The sequence below is a fragment of the Arachis stenosperma genome, chromosome 4 (genome assembly GCF_014773155.1).
Source record: "Arachis stenosperma cultivar V10309 chromosome 4, arast.V10309.gnm1.PFL2, whole genome shotgun sequence".
In the NCBI taxonomy this organism is placed as follows: Eukaryota; Viridiplantae; Streptophyta; class Magnoliopsida; order Fabales; family Fabaceae; genus Arachis; species Arachis stenosperma.
Genome location: NC_080380.1, coordinates 84,006,957 through 84,013,080, shown reverse-complemented (window position 1 = coordinate 84,013,080; position 6,124 = coordinate 84,006,957). Strand labels below are relative to the sequence as shown.

The 6,124-nt window shown below is 38.3% G+C and overlaps 1 non-coding gene across 1 annotated transcript; it reads right to left on the bottom strand.

Moving 5' to 3' along the window:
• Window positions 1–1,374: 1,374 nt before the first annotated feature.
• Window positions 1,375–1,478, bottom strand: LOC130978326 (small nucleolar RNA R71). Its single transcript, XR_009085976.1, has one exon. It is a non-coding gene; the product is annotated as a small nucleolar RNA R71 (small nucleolar RNA).
• Window positions 1,479–6,124: the final 4,646 nt, after the last annotated feature.

Here is a 6,124-nt window from a genome sequence, read left to right as displayed (position 1 = left end):
TTGTTTTTTACAAGTCAAGTCAAATTTTCAATTTTAAAAATCCTATCTTTTCAAAATCTTTTTCAAAAATCATATCTTTTTCATATTTTTCTATTTTTTTCGAAAATTTTGAAAATTATTTTCCAAAAATCTTTTTCTTAATTTTATCTCAAATTTTCGAAAATTATGCTAACAATTAATATGATTGATTCAAAAATTTGAAGTTTGTTACTTTCTTATTAAGAAAGGTTCAATCTGTAAATTCTAGAATCTTATCTTTTAATTTCTTGTTAGTTAAGTAATTAATTTTAATTTTAAAAATTAAATCTATCTTATCTTATCTTTTATATCATATCTTTTTCAAAATTTTATCTTTTTCAAAAAAAATTTAATTTCAAAATATCTTATCTAACTTCTTATCTTCTTATCTTTTCAAATTTGATTTTAATATCTTTTTCAACTAACTATTTGACTTTTTGTTTGTTTCTTATCTTTTTCAAAACCACCTAACTACTTTTCCCTCTCTAATTTTCGAAAATATCTCATCCCTTTTTCAAAAATTCTTTTTAATTAATTAATTGTTTTCATTTTAATTCTATCTTATCTTTTATTTTTGAAAATCATTAACTACTTTTTCAAAATTATTTTCGAATTCTCCCTCTCTTCTCTTCTTCTATTTATTTATTTATTTACTAACACTTCTCTTCACCTCTCTTCATCTCCAATCACTGCCTCTATCCTCACCTTTGTGATTGGATTCTCCACTTTTATTCCTTTCCTCTTCTACTAACATAAAGAAATCTCTATACTGTGACATAGAGGATTCTTTTTTCTTTTCTTGTTCTCTTCTTCCCTATATGAGCAGGAACAAGGAAAAAGGCATTCTTGTTGAAGCTGATCCTGAACCTGAAAGGACTTTGAAGAGAAAATTAAGAGAAGCTAAATTACAACAATCCAGAGACAACTTTTCTGAAATTTTTGAACAAGAAAAGGAGATGGCAGGTGAACCCAACAACAATAAATGCAAGGAGGATGCTTGGTGATTTCACTAAACTAACTTCCAAATTTGATGGAAGAAGCATCTCAATTCCTGCCATTGGAGCAAACAATTTTGAGCTGAAACCTCAATTAGTTGCTCTAATACAACAGAACTGTAAGTTTCATAGACTTCCATCTGAATATCCTTACCAGTTTTTAACTGAGTTCTTACAGATTTGTGAGATTGTAAAGACGAATGGAGTAGATCCTGAAGTTTACAGGCTCATGCTTTTCCCTTTTGCTATAAGAGACAGAGCTAGAACATGGTTGGACTCACAACCTAAAGATAGCCTGGACTCCTGGGATAAGCTGGTCACGGCCTTCTTGGATAAATTCTTCCCTCCTCAAAAGTTGAGCAAGCTTAGAGTGGATGTTCAGACCTTCAAGCAAAAAGATGGTGAATCCCTCTATGAAGCTTGGGAAAGATACAAGCAGATGACCAAAAAGTGTCCTTCTGACATGTTTTCAGAATGGACCATATTAGATATATTCTATTATGGTCTATCTGAGTTTTCCAAGATGTCATTGGACCATTCTGCAGGTGGATCCATTCACCTAAAGAAAACGCCTGCAGAAGCTCAAGAACTCATTGACATGGTTGCAAATAACCAATTCATGTACACTTCTTAGAGGAATTCCGTGAATAATGGGACGCCTCAGAGGAAGGGAGTTCTTGAAATTGATGCTCTGAATGCCATATTGGCTCAGAACAAAGTGTTGACTCAGCAAGTCAACATGATATCTCAAAGTCTGAATGGATGGCAAAATGCATCCAACAGTACTAAAGAGGCAGCTTCTGAAGAAGCTTATGATCTTGAGAACCCTGCAATGGCAGAGGTTAATTACATGGGTGAACCTTATGGAAACACCTATAATTCATCATGGAGAAATCATCCAAATTTCTCATGGAAGGATCAACAAAAGCCTCAACAAGGCTTTAATAATGGTGGAAGAAATAGGTTAAGCAATAACAAGCCTTTTCCATCATCTTCTCAGCAACAGACAGAGAATTCTGAGCAGAGTCCCTCTAATATTGAGCAAATTTAGTCTCTGATCTGTCTAAGGCCACTTTAAGTTTCATGAGTGAAACAAGGTCCTCTATCAGAAATTTGGAGGCACAAGTGGGCCAGCTGAGTAAGAAAATCATTGAAACTCCTCCCAGTATTCTCCCAAGCAATACAGAAGAGAATCCAAAAGGAGAGTGCAAGGCCATTGACGTAATCAATATGGCCGAATGCACAAGGGAGGAGAAGGACAAAAATCCTAATAAGGAAGACCTCCTGGGACATCTCTCAAGCAAGAAGGAGTTCCCTATTGAGGACCTAAAGGAATCTGAGGCTCATATAGAGACCATAGAGATTTCACTAAATCTCCTTCTGCCATTTATGAGCTCTGAAGACTATTCTTCCTCAGAAGAGGATAAAGATATGACTGGAGAGCAAGTTGCTCAATATCTAGGAGCTATCATGAAGCTGAATGCCAAGTTGTTTGGTAATGAGACTTGGGAAGGTGAACCTCCCTTGCTCATTAGTGAACTAGATACATGGGTTCAGCAAACTCTACCTCAAAAGAAACAAGATCCTGGGAAATTCTTAATACCCAGTACCATAGGCACCATGACCTTTGAAAAAGCTCTGTGTGACCTGGGGTCAGGCATAAATCTTATGCCACTCTCTGTAATGGAGAAACTAGGGATCATTGAGGTACAACCTGCCTTATTCTCATTACAATTGGCAGACAAGTCAGTAAGACAAGCTTATGGATTAGTAGAGGACATATTAGTAAAGGTTGAAGGCCTTTACATCCCTGCTGATTTCATAGTCCTAGACACTAGGAAGGAAGAGGATGAATGCATCATCCTTGGAAGACCTTTCCTAGCCACAGCAGGTGCTATAATAGATGTTAACAGAGGAGAATTAGTCCTTCAATTGAATGAGGACTACCTTGTGTTTAAGGCACACGGCTATCCCTCTATAAAAAAAGAGAGTAAGCATGCAGAGCTTCTCTCAGTACAGAGTCAAAAAGAGCCCCCACAATCAAACTCTAAGTTTGGTATTAGGAGGCCACAACCAAACTCTAAGTTTGGTGTTGAGAAGACCCCACATTCAAATTCTAAGTTTGGTGTTGGGAGACCTTCATCATGCTCTGAACTTCTCTAAGGCTCCATGAGAGCCCACTGTCAAGCTAGTGACATTAAAAGAGCGCTTATTGGGAGGCAACCCAATTTTTATTTATCTAATTTTATTGTTATTTTGTGTTTTATTAGGTCCATGATCATGTGGAGTCACGAAAAAAATACAAAAATTAAAAACAGAATCAAAAAAATAGCAGAAGAAAAATTACACCCTAGAGGAAGGACTTACTGGCGTTTAAACGCCAGTAAGGTGCATCTGGCTGGCGTTCAACGCCAGAACAGATCATGGATCTGGCGCTGAACGCCAGAAACAAGCAACATCCTGGTGTTTGAACGCCAGGAATGTGCCCTGAGGAAAGCTGGCGAACGCAAGTAACAGGCATGGAACTGGTGTTCAACGCCAGAAATATGCTACACATGGGCGTTGAATGCCCAGAACGTGCACCACTTCGGCGTTTAAACGCCAGAATGGTATGCTAAGGCATTTTACATGCCTAATTGGTGCATGGATGTAAATCCTTGACACCTCAGGATCTGTGGATCCCACAGGATCATCTCAGGATCTGTGGACCCCACAGGATCCCCACCTAACATATTCCCACCTTATCTCCTAATCCTATAACACACTTTCCCAAAAACCCTTCACCAATCAGCTCAATCTCTCTTCCCAATTACCCCCCTTCACCACTCACATCCATCCACTCTTCCCCATAAACCCCACCTACCTTCAAAATTCAAAAATCTTTCCCACCCAAACCCACCCTAAATGGCCGAACCTACCCTCTCCCCCCTCCCTATATATACCCATCCATTCTACTTTATTTTCACACAACACAACCCCCTCTTCTATACCTTGGCCGAAACCTACACCTCCCCTTCTCCTCCATATTTTTTTCTTATGGACATATGTGTGGAAGGAGCTCAATGGAAAAGAGACTCCAAAGGCAAGCTGGTTCAACTAAGAAGACTGGACCTCAAGCCTGTGGCTAGAGGCTGGTTGGAGTTCATTCAACGCTCCATCATCCCCACTAGCAACCGATCTGAAGTTACTGTGGATCGGGCTATCATGATTCATAGCATCATGATTGGAGAGGAAGTAGAAGTTCATGAAGTCATCTCCCATAAATTCTACAAAATAGCCGATAAGTCCTCTACTTTGGCAAGGCTAGCTTTTTTTCATCTTATTTGCCATCTATGTTACTCAGCTGGAGTTATCATAGAAGGAGACATCCTCATTGAGGAGGACAAGCCCATCACTAAGAAAAGGATGGAGCAAACAAGAGAGCCCACTCATGGAGCCCAAGGGACGCATGAGGAAGCTCATCACCAAGAAATCCCGGAGATGCCTCAAGGGATGCACTTTTCTCCCAACAACTATTGGGAACAACTCAACACTTCCTTAGAAGATTTGAGTTACAATGTGGAACAATTAAGGGTGGAACATCAAGAGCACTCCATCATTCTCCATGAAATAAGAGAAGATCAAAGAGCAATGAGGGAGGAGCAACAAAGGCAAGGAAGGGACATAGAAGAGCTTAAGGACATCATTGGTCCTTCAAGAAGAAGACGCCACTAAGGTGGACTCATTCCTTGTTCTTATATTTATCTGTTTTTCGATTTTTATGTTACATGTTTATCTATATTTTGTGTCTCTACTTCATGATCATTAGTATGTAGTAACTATTTCTTAAAGCTATGAATAAATTCCATAAATCCTTCACCTCTCTTAAATAAAAAATATTTCTAATTCAAAAGAACAAGAAGTACATGAATTTTGAAATTATCCTTGAATTTAGTTTAATTATATTGATGTGGTGACGATACTTTTTGTTTTCTGAATGAATACTTGAACAGTGCATAATTTTGATCTTGTTGTGTATGAATGTTAAAATTGTTGGCTCTTGAAAGAATGATGAACAAAGAGAAATGTTATTGATGATATGAAAAATCATGAAATTGATTCTTGAAGCAAGAAAAAGCAGTTAAAAAGCAAAAGCTTGCGAAAAAAATAGAAAGAAAAAGAAAAAGCAAGTAGAAAAAGCCATTAGCCCTTAAAACCAAAAGGCAAGGGTAAAGAGGATCCAAGGCTTTGAGCATCAATGGATAGGAGGGCCCAAGGAAATAAATCCAGGCCTAAGCGGCTAAATCAAGCAGTCCTTAACCATGTGCTTGTGTCATGAAGGCCCAAGTGAAAAGCTTGAGACTGAGTGGTTAAAGTTGTGATCCAAAGCAAAAAGAGTGTGCTTAAGAGCTCTGGACACCTCTAACTGGGGACTTTAGCAAAGCTGAGTCACAATCTGAAAAGGTTCACCCAGTCATGTGTCTGTGGCATTTATGTATCCGGTGGTAATACTGGAAAACAAAATGCTTTGGGCCACGGCCAAGACTCATAAAAGTAGCTGTGTTCAAGAATTAATATACTTAACTAGGAGAATTGGTGGACGAAATTGTGATTCATTCTTTTCACTTCAACAATCCCAGGTAATGGCTCCAAAAACTTGGTGTCAATGCCATGGTTCACAACTTCGCATAACTAACCAGCAAGTGCACTGGGTCGTCCAAGTAATACCTTACGTGAGTAAAGGTCGATCCCACAGAGATTGTTGGTATGAAGCAAGCTATGGTCACCTTGTAAATCCCAGTCAGGAGGATAAAATTATGGAATCTAGAAAATCAAATATGATTAATAAAAATAAAAAGGGATAGAAATACTTATGTAAATCAATAGTGGGAATTTCAGATAAGTGTATGGAGATGCTGTGCTCCTCTTGAATCTCTACTTTCTCATTGCTTTCATCCAATCCTTCTTACTCCTTTCCATGGCAAGCTGTATGTAGGGCATCACCGTTGTCAATGGCTACATCCCATCCTCTCAGTGAAAATGGTCCTATGCTCTGTCACAGCACGACTAATCATCTGTCGGTTCTCAATCAGGCTGGAATAGAATCCCTTGATTCTTTTGCGTTTGTCATC